Here is a 13,074-nt window from a genome sequence, read left to right on the forward strand (position 1 = left end):
ATAATTACAGAATTGTCTTATTCAGTTACGTAACCTTTTTCAAATGCGAATCCCCCCTTGACCTTTTCTGAGTTGAGCATTATGTATTTGGGTGAATAACGTAATAAAACACACAATGGGATGCTTCTCTCTCTCTGGGAGGAGGAGGAGGGGTGAAGTCAGCTCCACGAAGTCGCAGAGACAGAAGAAGAGTGGGTGACGGAAGTTGCCAAACAGTAAAAGGAGAGAGGTCGGCATCAATAGACGTGCATGACGGAGGAAGAAAGAAAGCCGAGGAACACGCCGGTTGCGGCCGTCGCCATGGAAAGAAAGGTGCCGGAGCCTGTTGCCATGCCAACCAGGGTCTGGCTGCAGCATCGTTTGTCCACAGAAGGCCTAAAAAGTGATGGATGACTTTCAAGAGAACCAAACTTGGGAAAAAAAAAAAAAAAAAAAAGAACACGCTACGTCGAAGGGGTTAGGAATTGATTTGTGTCCGTCTTTTCTCTTTCACCCCCGACGTTCTTGAGTGGACTACAAGTGGCTCGATATATTTCAGGGAAATATGGCTGACACTTCAAGGTGGAACACTCTGCATCAGTAACGGGAAAGTTATTAATGAAGGCGATGCCAGGCTTAAGGTGTTTCCAGGCGAGTGGGGAGGCGATCGGGAATATGGATTCTCTTTAACCTTCTAAGCAGAGGAAGCCTCACCCTGCTCCAGTTGTTACATGTGTGCGCAACCTTTTCTTTTCTACAGTTTTTTATTAATTGCCCTTCACAAATAATGTCAGATACATTTTAGGTCACATGTCCGTCGTACATGAAACCCCGTTCCGAACAGAGCCGGGCTATTTCACACCACAGCAGCACCAGGCGTCTCCTACATTGCGTTTAGCATTGTTGAAATATTTGTTTACAAGGTTCAGTGCCGTTTAATTTTCTTGTGATCGCCTCTCTCTCTCTTCTCTCTCTCTCTCCCGAGTTCCTCGTGCTCGCTCGAACTCGGGAGCCCCTTTGTTTGAACATGCAGAGGACTCCTCTCTCTCGCTGTTATTTGTTCAGTTTGCCTAATTAGAGTTTGGCGAGATGAAAGCAAGCAGCGGGGCCTTTTGCTTAGCAGCCGAAACTAAACAAGGTACTTTTGTGTCTCGGCGCAAAAAAAGCAACTTGAGTTACATTGTTCATTTGGGATTGAGTGCTTCCATTTTGTGGCATAGCATCACTTTCTCGCAGATTGTCTGTAAGTGGTCTCTGCTTTCTTTAAATAATTGAAACAAAAGTCACGTCTTTTCACACTTGACAGACATTTTCTTTCTGATATTTTACATCTCTCACTTACAGAACACTCCTCATGACAGCCCCCATGCATAGGCTTATTTTGAAATCATCTGCTATCCACTTCTTTGGCTTTAAGGACAATTAAGAGCTGAATTCTGCACTGTTGAACTCGCTGGAGAGCCTGTTGAAGCAACTCCTTCACAGCCTTTTTATTCACCATTGTGCGGCGAAGAAACACCCCATTATGCCGTTGTGAGCGAGGAGGATGCGCCAGTTGAGGCTTTCAAATCTCAGTCAAATCAAGCAGCTTATCATCGTTCGCAAAAAAAAAAGGATTTCATCCTCTCGAAATACACTCATGAATTATGAAAACGTTTGTTACACAAATTTCCATTAATTTTTGCCACAATTACTCAGCTCTCTCAAATGACTGAACTTCCAGGAGCTTTGCAGATTCCGTGGTCTAATGGTGTTTACCCGACCCAACGAGTTAAATGGAGTTAGCGCCTTGTCTCAGTTGGAAGACATTAATTTTCCATTATGGGATGTTGTTGTAGTTACCTGCTGAGAACCCACCCCCTGATACAAGACAGGAAGTCGCCCTGTCAAAGGCAGGCTCACGGGGAGCCACGATTTTGGAGAAAGTCATTACAATTTTATTTTTTTTCCCCCACAAAGACAAATCTTCAGTACACAGTGTGGTGCTGTTAGTGGAGAGAAACAGGATTGAGCTCCTAAACGCAGGCTGAAAGAAGGGGGGGGGGGGGGCGATTGTCAAAATGAAACATTAAACATCAACAAGCGCTCAAGGCAAGGTGCTTTTTCGCGCTAATGTCCGTGTAGATCACTTTGCCTCTGACTTAAGCTTCCACAGCTCAGAGGACCAGGAGCTGTTGTTGTTGTTTTTACTTTGTTTCACTAATGTGGGATTACTTTTGCAATTCAAGTGGCCTTAAAGGGGAATTACCGTTTTTTACAACCTGGACCTTATTTCTGGCATAAAATACAATCGTTTACTCACCCATATAACTTTGGTGTCATTTGGAGTTGTCCTGACAATATTTAGATCCGTGTTTATCCATATAGTGGGAGTGAATGGGGCACCGAAACGCAGCCTCTAAATAACACATTATCTGCCGCGAAACTCGTTCATTTCACCAATATTTTGTTATGATACACTAGTGCTATTCTCCGTTGAGTCTGGAGTTACCTGTTATCATCACCCGGGGTCTGTAGATTGACCTACTAACCTCTGATCTGGATGATGTCATCTCTGAGCACCGTGCGCAACCGTGTAGATAACAGGTAACTCAGGACTCAACTGGGAATGGCACTAGCGTGTCATAAAAAAAAATAATAATAATTGGTGAAATGAACGAGTTTCGCGGCAGATAATGTGTTATTTAGAGGCTGCGTTTCGGTGCCCCATTCACTCCCACTATATGGATAAACGCGGATCTAAATATCGTCCGAACGACTCCAAATGACACCAAACTTATATGGGTGAGTAAACGATCGTATTTTATGCCAATTCAATTCAATTTTTATTTATATAGCGTCAATAACAATACAAATCGTCTCAAGACGCTTTACAAAAACCCGGCCTGAAATAAGGTTCAGGTTGTAAAAACCAGTAATTCCCCTTTAATACCAAAAACATGTTCAACTTTGGAGTTGAACATTTACGTTACTGTTAGGGGATGATCATTTATTTTGTCGCTAATATCTTACACTGTAAAACATTTCAAGTCAGTAGCACTTAGAATCGAAAGTGCACCCGCTGCCTTAGAAATGAGAGTAAACTCAACCTGCAGAAAACCTGTTTCGACTCAAAAATCTCTATATCTTGTTAAATGAACTCACAATTCCTCACTATTTCAAACTCACATTTCCACTAAATTCATATAAATTGCCATTTTAAGCCGAGAGCACCAATGTTTTTCCTTCTACTTAAATTTCTCGTCTTGACGACTAATGGCAAGTTTTAAAGTTTATGTCAACCTCAGACAGATTCAACTCACATCTTGCCAGCAATGTTTTAAACATTTATTTTATTTAGGCCGTTTAGAGAGGAGGATATTAAAATTTAATCCACCAAAAACAGCCACTCCAAAAAGTATCGGCTTCTAAAATCCACCCGTCCATTACGCTTATGGCACCAGTATTTTTGCTGACGTCGTATTACCATGGTTTAATCCTCTTTTGTAGGGCCTTGTTTCAAAGGTATCATCATTTTGTGGTAATAGTTCTAATTAAAAAATGTGAAAATGATGTCCTCTAGATTTCCCGGTATTCAAATCATATCACCCTTCCTCCTTCTGCCGCTTTTTCTCAACACATGAGTTAAATGAACATTGACCACACAGACAAAACAAAAGTTCAATATCAAAAACTTGTTAAAGAGAAGAAAAGCGTAACTTAATGTGGCTGTAACGTTTTATAGTGTGGAGATCATTATATTATGGATTTCTTTTAATGACTGTCAGCATGAAACCACATGATCAGAAATATTATAAGAGTAAGATTCGTAAACGGACGACTCAGTCTGTGCGTGTGGGTGGTTGAGGTACTTCAATAGCTTTGTACTTAAGAAAGGGGGTGTGGTTGCATCATGTGCTAATCATCCACTCGAGGACTGGCTTCCTTCCTCCCATCAATGCTGCCGGTTTCTCCATCACTTCTGACGTTGCAATTACAGTTTCCAACCTCTGAGGAGGAAGGGAAAAAAAGAAAAAAAAAATCCTGTTACGGACGTTGTGCATTTTCTTGCCCACTAGCCTCTTTAAGCTTCTCTAATGAGCAGAGTCCAGAAGTGGCAATCAGAGGCATTCATTCCATGAAATTGGCTGTTGAAAGAGGGCGGATGGACCGGGGAACGGTTGTAGGGTACATCTGCAGCGCTGGCAGATGAAGATTAGGAAGAGGAAGAGGAAGGACAGATGGATGCTCTGAGAGGGTGCACTAGACCTCCGTGGGGACTACTGATGAGTTTTGACCTCATAAATGAAAGGAAAATAGAGGTCAGATAGAGAACATATTGGATTTTACGAGATGAACCTAGCATTGCATTGCCAGGCCAGAAACCCATAACATTTGGTAAATGGTAAAAATCCAAACAATGGACGCATGGACAGAAGGTAGTACCAGTTTAAATGCTGCAGGCCCACTCCAGGACACGAGGGTGCTACATTTGCCATGCTACGGTTGCCAGCGTTCCTCCTTTGAAGTGAATGTGGTTTTATTTCAGAGCCGGTTAAACGGCGGAGCTCCTCCGAGCATCTTTAGTCTGTCTCGAGCAAATTAGCATAAGCGAAGAAATCATCAACTTCCCTTCTGTGTCTTAGCTTCGATGGCTAAAACATTAAAATGAGTCCAAATCCTCCGGCTTGACATATGGAGGTCCAATTTATTTATGAACAGTTTAATTAAGATGGAACAGCAACTGCACAATCTCTGCCCCTCGCCAGACTCCAAGACGCTCCGATTTATTTTTCGCAAACATATTCCATGATGCATTAGCCGCGTTTTAATGAACAGAAAGTGGGAGTCAAAGTGATTCACTGAGCGCTGTGGTGTTTATTAGGTGATACGGCAGAGTACGTTATCTAGTTATGAGATATTTTCCTTTGTGATCCTTTATGATCTTCCCACATACAGAATAAAGATATTAAGTTAATAAACAACGCTCAAAGTGTTTGTAATACGAGTACACATGCTGAATTGAGAGGCTTTAAGGCACGCTCATGCTTTATATCTTTAATTTTACGCTTTATTTACACAGTGCTTATAGTAATTAGCCAACCTAAAGCAATATAGTATTTCTTTAGATCATGTGTAGTGTTGGTTTCAACAACGTCTGTTACCTTAATTATGTTGTGCGGCTACATGTTATTGTAAAATCAAGTAGTAAATCACATTGTTTGACAGGCTTCCCAACAACTCGGTGCATTGTTCCTGACAGATGATGGCGGATGCTGCTGTGTAAAGTGGAAGGTGACCATAAAGATTTAATGCCCCGCTCGCTTAGCTTAAGTGCCTCGCCCGGGCTCAACGGTTCCCCTGTGGTATTTCCACATACAGACGAGAACTCTGCACAGATTTTTAAAAGAGCACATTTTATTCAGATACACTGATAACCCACCGACCGGCGTGCTTCCAGACATCTGGACACCAAACCAAGAATTATGCTTGCATTCAGATTTATTGGTACATTGTCTTATGATAAAGTTTATTAAATCCTCGAAAGTTTAACTACTACTTATATCTTATCTTCACGGTGACTGTAATAATGCAGGTAAAGCTAGTACAGCCGATGAAATACATCAGATTTACCTTTATAGTTTTGCTTTACTTTGGACACTGGTGAGCTGAGAAGGAATCAGATCTGAGTTTTGGTGTAATCATATAGCTGTGGTTCAGCGTTCAAAGCAGAGAATATCTTTTAGTCGACTTCACTGCTCCGCCATGACGCTTTAAAGAGGAAACTACTGTTTTTTACAACCTGGACCTTATTTCTGGCATAAAATACGGTCGTTTACTCACCCATATAACTTTGGTGTAATTTGTAGTCCTTCGGGAGATATTTAGATCTGCGTATATCCATATAATGGGAGTGAATGGGGCACCGAAACACAGCCTCTAAATAACGTGTTATCTGACGCAAAACTCGTTCATTTCACCAATATTTTGTTATGATACACTAGTGCTATTCCCCGTTGAGTCCGGAGTTACCTGTTATCATCATCCGGGGTCTGTAGATTGACCTACTAACCTCTGACCTGGATGATGTCATCTAGTTTTTTGCAACATGGCTGAATATTTTTACGATTCTGAGGTTGTGAATGAACTATAGCAGTAGCAAATTACAGGGTTAGGGTTAGCGTTGCTAGTCGCCAATCACATGACAATAACAACATAGATGCTTTTTTGACGCGGATACGTTATTCAATCTTTCAACACGCTGTGGAGTACTATTAAAAGCTATCGACAGTGCCGATTTATATATAGGCTAAATATATCTGCAGCTCACAGTACTGGTGTTTATGTTCTGTTCTGTTGTGTTCAATTAGTTGACATTGTTGCTGTGGTTGTAGAGCATGTTTTTTTTTTTTTCTTGCCGAGTGAAAGCCGCATATTACAAGTGTCAGACTAATGGTGTTTATGGTGTTGACGTGGTCTACGGCCGACAGTAACCTGTGCTCAAGCTTCAATGAACTTGCAGAAAAGCCTCCATAGCTTACTTTGTGTGAAACGCTACAATATGTATTCAGGTCAAGAATATAGTTGCGAAGTCGTTCAACCTCTAGTGCCTTCCCGACAAGAAAAACCTCCAATGCCGTTCTTCTGCTTTTATTTCGATGAGCTACTACTGTCCAGTTCTGATACAACTAATGCTATTTTAGTATCCAAGCTAACCCTTTTGGGAGCCATCATTGTGTGAACAGATTGTCATTGCATCTAAAACACATCCTCCAGCAGCCAGTGTTTTCTCATGGGATGCACATCGGTCTGCCACTAGTGCAAAGCTTGTCTGGCGAGATGTACGTATGGTCTCATGATTCACCAGCTGCCTCGCGAGGTGTGGACACCAGGTGATGGACAAGGCTTCCCCCTGAGCTGCGGTCGATTACTGTACAATGTCTGTAGGTTTCCGTGGGCCCGGGCGAGCGGTATTTGCACCTGATATTAATTTATAGAACTACAACTCTCTTTTCTTTGAAACAGGCGAGCTCCGTGTTAATAATTCAAACCACTGAAATACATGAAAGCAAGACTGCGGAGGTGTTCTTAGCCCCTTACCTCCAACTCTCTTTATTCTTCTCTCTATTACACAATATATATCCACGATGAATTATTAAAGTGCTTTAAATTCTGCCACAGTTTCAATATTAAGCTGCTCAAAGACGCTGCATTATAGAACAGCCTGCTCTGATGAATATTGCTCACGCTCAATCAGAACCACTTTCCGACATCTTTAAGCAGGTGTTTTTACAAATTGCCCTGGTTTGTTTCGGAGCACTCAAGACCCGTGCCCGTACTTACTTTTTTTTTTTTTTTCTTCTTCCCATTGAGCGATATACAGCAATGATCACACTGTGAAACTTTATCTTGGCCCGGGCCTAGTAAAAGCCATTGATTTGTGGACGCGTCAAATGTTTTGGATAGCGCGCCGTTTTATACCTTGCGCCAAGGGTGCACCAAGCAATAAGCCGGCCGTAAAAGGATTTATTGTTCTTCTTTTACATTTCTTGACGTTTATATACTCCGACGGTTCTTTTTCATTAATGCTCGCGCAAACTCAAGTCATCAAAGACGGTGTCCTTAAAATATGTTTTAACTGCTGTTGCGGGGGTCGCCATTTTGGTAAAGAGGAGGCTTTTGTGTCAGTATGGTATGTGCTTTCAGGAGGCGCTTAAACTGCAGTGGCCATATGCTGATAAGAGTCCTTGGAGGACAATGCTATTTAACATGCCATCCCAACACCACAGGGGGCCTGAAAGGCAAACACATTCCTCCTTCTGACTTCGTCTGCGTGTCCGTCTGATGAACGAGGGATGCAGAAAGTGAGGGGGAAGTGCGGAAAGGGGTAGAAAGAGATAACGGCGCCGACCCCTCGTTTTTCTTCCCGAGTGTGCGAGACCCAACGCATCTGTTCGTGCGCGCGCATATGCGTGTAGAGCGATGACGTCCGTAATCTGTAAATATCCGAGGAGCGTTTGCTGCGGATTAACGTCTGGAAAGTCGTCCAGGAAGCGCGCCGTCCCCGCTTAATTCTCCCCACATGTCAAATACGTCCCACAACAAATCCAAACATGTCTTTATTCATTCCACCGTCATCGTGCTAGGATGCGTGCGTCCAAATAAGATGTCACAACAACTTAAGGTCCCGTAATTAGTCTTGATTCATCCTTTATTGGGGTGGGAGAATTTCAGAGTGATTGTTGACGCTAGCTCACTATTCAATCATTTTTTTCCTGCGCGCTCTTCAATTATCCTTCATGTTCTTGCAAAAATCCACAGTAATTATTTGTAGATGTTTGATAAATGCATTTAGCTTCGTGCGTCTTTATCACGTAGTAGTCCCCGGTAGGACACCGTTGTTTTTTAGCAGCCGGCAGTCATTTGAATGAAGTAAGTACTTTGCGAAACAATAGTGGGCCGTGTTCATCGGACCTGAGAGAGGAGCATACGAACGTGGCAGACGATGGAAGAAGGGAGCAGGAGGCGGCTGCAGCTGGCTAATGGAAGGCTGCATGTGGAGAAAGAAAAGGTGGAGAACAGCGGAAAAAAAACAGAGGGCAGGCCGGATAAGACGCGAGCACGTGTCCTCCTAATGACAGAATTATGACCTTGCTCCATCTGCCACTCAATCACCACCAGCCAATCACGGCCTGCTCTCCCCCCAAAAACGTTCCGGTTCCGTTAGGCAACTCCCATCTGTACTCGCCACGGAATTAAGGGATGCAATCAAACGCTCAGATGTCAAGGAGATGGGGGGAAATTCATAGTTTGGACTCGGGTTTCGACACGTGTCAAGCGATGCCGCTCGTGGCTCTGGTAATCTGATTTGCGCTCCAGTATTGACGCAGGATGCGAGTAAAGAGACGCAGAGCATTTCCTTACGCCCGTCGTGCTCGGGTGTCTCACAGTGATCAGTAATCTAAATTTTCCGTCATGCCGCCTCGTCTCTCTCTCTCTCAAACCACTTGCTAGCGAAAGCTGTCACACCCCGATCAGGGTCTGGCATGTTGAGAGTCTGCCGTCCAGTGTTTTGTGCCAACGCGACATAACGTGTGTGACTGGCTGTGTCTGCTCGTGTGGATGAGGCGCTCTGTTTTTGGGAGAAATGTTGTGTGAAAATAAACGGTTTGCAGTTTGCACAGACAGAATCACACCTTTACAAATGTACCTTCTGATACCGTATCTTGGAATGAATGAGTCGGTTTGATTGATCCTTGGCTTTTGTTTGTCACCCGCACACCTGTCTGCGAATCTCTGGTTAACACCGGCTGTGGAGTCGTCGTCGTCTGACAACCTGCTGCCGCTACTTTTCTTTTCTTTGCCTTTTCTTGTCGCCCTTCTCCATAAAACTGCACCGCTGCCTTTTTGCTCGCCTGCCCGCCCGAGCTGGATGAGGCCGTGGTGGGGGGTGCATTTGAATGATTTGGTATGCAGCGACAGCGCCATTCTGTTTCATTGCAGGAGCCTTCGCCTTATCTCCTTAATGGATTATGAGCAAGGGAACAAAAACAGAAGGAGGCAGAGTGAGAATGATTGGACTCCCTGCAAAGGGCCGGCAGGAAACGGACTGCAGCCAGATAAATAAAACACTCTGCCTGTATATTTCCTCTGTCCCTGAATCACAGATGTTATTAAGGAGGAGGACAATAGGAACAGCTTGTAGTTAAGAGTCATTTTAGCTTTTGTCGCCTTTGCATTCTGATTTGCCTGCCTACTGGCGGCAGCAAAGATGTACTTGTGCATTCATACTGTGGACTAACAGCTAGACGCCAGTTGTGTGCTAATTTGTTTTTAGAGACTTTCATTTTCTTGCTGTCTGCGGGAAAAAAGGCGCTGAATGTTGAGGTAACCTTAGCTGTCGAGCACCTCCGTTAACCAGTCGGTGGTCTACATGTGGCTGCCGTCATAAGAGCTGAAGTTTTGTTGTAGATTAGTGCTGCTTTAAAGCTTGTTGTTAGTGTTTTAGCGCATCCTTTATGTAACAGGGCAAGTGAAAACCTGTATGTAGTCATCATAACTTGACTGACTAATTACCATTTATCAGTGGTGGGCCGCTTTGTTCAATATTTTCCCCAAGTTATTCCCAATAACCTATTACTGCGGTGCTTCTGGCAGTGTAACTTTGCATTAAAGCTTTTATCCAATCATATTTCAGCCATCATGTGTTGCCAGAGTCAAATAAATCTTCCTGGGCCTTCACAATTAAAACTGCAGGCGGCTGAGAGAGAGAGCTGCGCCATTTAAGCCAAGCTAGCGGTTCATGTTCATCTGTTGCAATCTGCACAAGCAAATCGTCCCCGTTAGCGCTTTGATAGCTATTTGTTGAACAAACGATGGCGGAACGAGGAGAGATGATCGATTTGGTTGCAGATCTTCTTAGAAAGACATTTCCATGGCCGACTTTGAAGAAAAAGCTGGATTTTGTGAGGAAAGGGCACCCAACCCTGGAGCTAGCTAGCTAGCCTGACCCAGCCGGGGAAAGGCTGTGTCCGCCACTTTCAGGTCAGCAACTATGAGCGCTGCCCTTGACTGACAGGCTCCGAGAAGAACTCTAAATTTAGACCTGGTGAGTAAACTAAATTATATTCACATCTTTTATGTATGTTTTTGCTATTTTATTGGATCGACATTGATGCTACTGCTGTAGTTGATGTATGTGGCGCCAGGTGTGCAGTGAGTTAGAGACTTTTGAATTGTTCTTAACAATTCAAGGCATTCATCTCGCTATATGAGATACCCGTCTACGATGCTATGTCATGTTTTATTGCGTATCCGTATGATGTTGATGGTTTTTATAGCAGTGGCGTCATAACAATCGTATTAAGAGGTGCATTGAATAAGGTTGGAGGGCGTTGAAGGCCTAGGTGGAAAATGCACGGCCCACCACTGCCATTTATAGTGTGCTGCATATCTACTAAATTAAAAGACGTGTTGAAATCAGTGTTTGCAGACAGGTCATAATATAGTGTATAGTGTTGTTTAGGCCAGGTTCCTGATGCCTTCATGTTGTTTGGTAGCTATGGTTAGCTGCTGAGCGGGACATACAAGCCAACAGCGTTAGGTTAGCTCATAGTTCACAAGGCTCGAATTATCCTCTGCTGCTCTGTGGGCCTACAAGCATTAACTTAGTTCATTTAGATTGTAGGTTAAGCTAGCCAGCAGCATTTGGTTAGCTTATATTTCACAAGGTTTGAGTTAGTGTCTGCTGCTGAGCGGGCCATACAAGCCAGCAGCATTTACTTAGTTCATTTAGATTGTAGGTTAAGCTAGCCAGCAGCATTTGGTTAGCTTATATTTCACAAGGTTTGAGTTAGCGTCTGCTGCTGAGCGGGCCATACAAGCCAGCAGCATTTACTTAGTTCATTTAGATTGTAGGTTTAATCCTCATATCGCATGACTGTAGGTTTGTTAGGGTTTCTCAGTTGGACATGGCCTCTAAATGTGTTTTGCCTGGGATCTTGGCACAAGGGATTGTAACATTCAATCCTGTGTATTAATGAATATACTGTTTAACCATATTTTACCAAACTTTAAATCTGTATCAAGAAAATAAAAACATCTTCAATAACTAATTCATCAGCTGCAGCCATGTGACAAGTAGCTTTACTTTCCTGCTTGTTTGACTCTTGTTCACGCCGGTGAATGATGACATTCGAACAAGGAGTAAAGCTACAGTACTCCAAGGCTAAAGCACTTCCTGCTCTTCCTTGATTCTTAAGGGATTACTTAAGAGCCATTTGCAGGTGGTGCCAAGTGTGTACCATTTGAAACGGTATCGATCGACAAAAGACAGGTCGACCTGTAAAGATTTGACCTTTTGAGTCTTCTAGTTCAACAGACATAATGTTGTTTATACTCCGCCGCTGCCTACCTGGGGTCAAATCTGTTTTAGCCGCTCGGTGTGTTTGAGAATGAATTCTGCATTATATTTATTTCTCTCTTATATGGTTGGCTTTTAAGATGCTAAGAAGCTGGTTTGAGTTCAGCTAAGTTGTTGTCTTCTAGTGTCATCTTTTAATATCTTTACTTCACCTTAAGGAATGATCTTTAATAGGTTGGTGTTTCTCAGCCTGCGGTTTCATTTTCTTTGGGGGCAATTGATCATTGACTGAATGGACGGCAGTTGTGTTTGATCAGTTTTGACTATTTTTTGAATATTTATTGAGATATTTATGGATTTGTTCCTAACAGATGCTAAAGAGAAGCTGTTTTGAGTTCAGCTAAGTCATTAGAAATTACTTTTTGTTACTTCTAGTGGTCATTCTGAGACAGTAAGGTCATCTTTTAATATCTTTACTTCACCTTAAGGAATGATCTTTAATAGGTTGGTGTTTCTCAGCCTTTGGTTCCATTTTCTTTGCAGGCAATTGTTCATTGACTGAATGGACGGCAGTTGTGTTTGATCAGTTTTGACTATTTTTTGAATATTTATTGGGATATTTATGGATTGTTCCTAACAGCTGTTTAATGATCTTAGTGTGGGCATATCTATGCACGGTATGCACCACATGCAGTACTATACTACAGTTAGCCAACTGTTTTAAGTGGCTGTTGTGTTGCTGTACTCCCACAGGTAATGTTTTATCCTGTAGCGTTATCTCTGACCTTATCTGTGTGAGACCTTGCAGAGCTCAGACTTTTTTTTTTTTTTTTCTTTTCATGATTCAAGTACAGTAGGAGAGTAGGAACCAGTTCAAGCCTTTTTTGTGCCAAACAGTTCTCTGTGTGTTCCATAAGTATTCCAGAGGAAAAAAAAGCATTTGTGAGAGCAATAGCCTTCGGGGGTTGCGCCAAATGAAAATGCTTTTTTTTCTAAACCCCCCTCCCCCCACACCTCACTCAAGAAGTGTTTGCTTGTTTTCTGTTACTATTTCGCTCTCTCTCTCTTTCTCTCTCTCTCTTTCTTTCTCTTTTTTTTTTTACCTTTGATTTGAACTCTGACATCCGAGTCTGCCCCAGGATGTCTGTCACAAACTGCAGTCCAACGTTGTGACAATGCTTTTTTTCTTCCCGTGCCTTTTATGACCTTCTTTTCTTCCTCTTTCTGTTCTTTTTTTCTGTTTTTTCCCTTTC

At 42.7% G+C, this 13,074-nt stretch overlaps 1 protein-coding gene across 2 annotated transcripts in view; it reads left to right on the top strand.

Annotated features, from left to right (window-relative positions):
* nrxn2b (neurexin 2b) overlaps nucleotides 1-13,074 on the top strand; it is a gene marked incomplete at its 3' end in the record, with an annotated part of 633,819 nt that overhangs the window by 100,501 nt on the left and 520,244 nt on the right. The window lies entirely within an intron of this gene.

Source organism: Chelon labrosus (genome assembly GCF_963514085.1).
Source record: "Chelon labrosus genome assembly, chromosome: 1".
NCBI classification, from domain to species: Eukaryota; Metazoa; Chordata; class Actinopteri; order Mugiliformes; family Mugilidae; genus Chelon; species Chelon labrosus.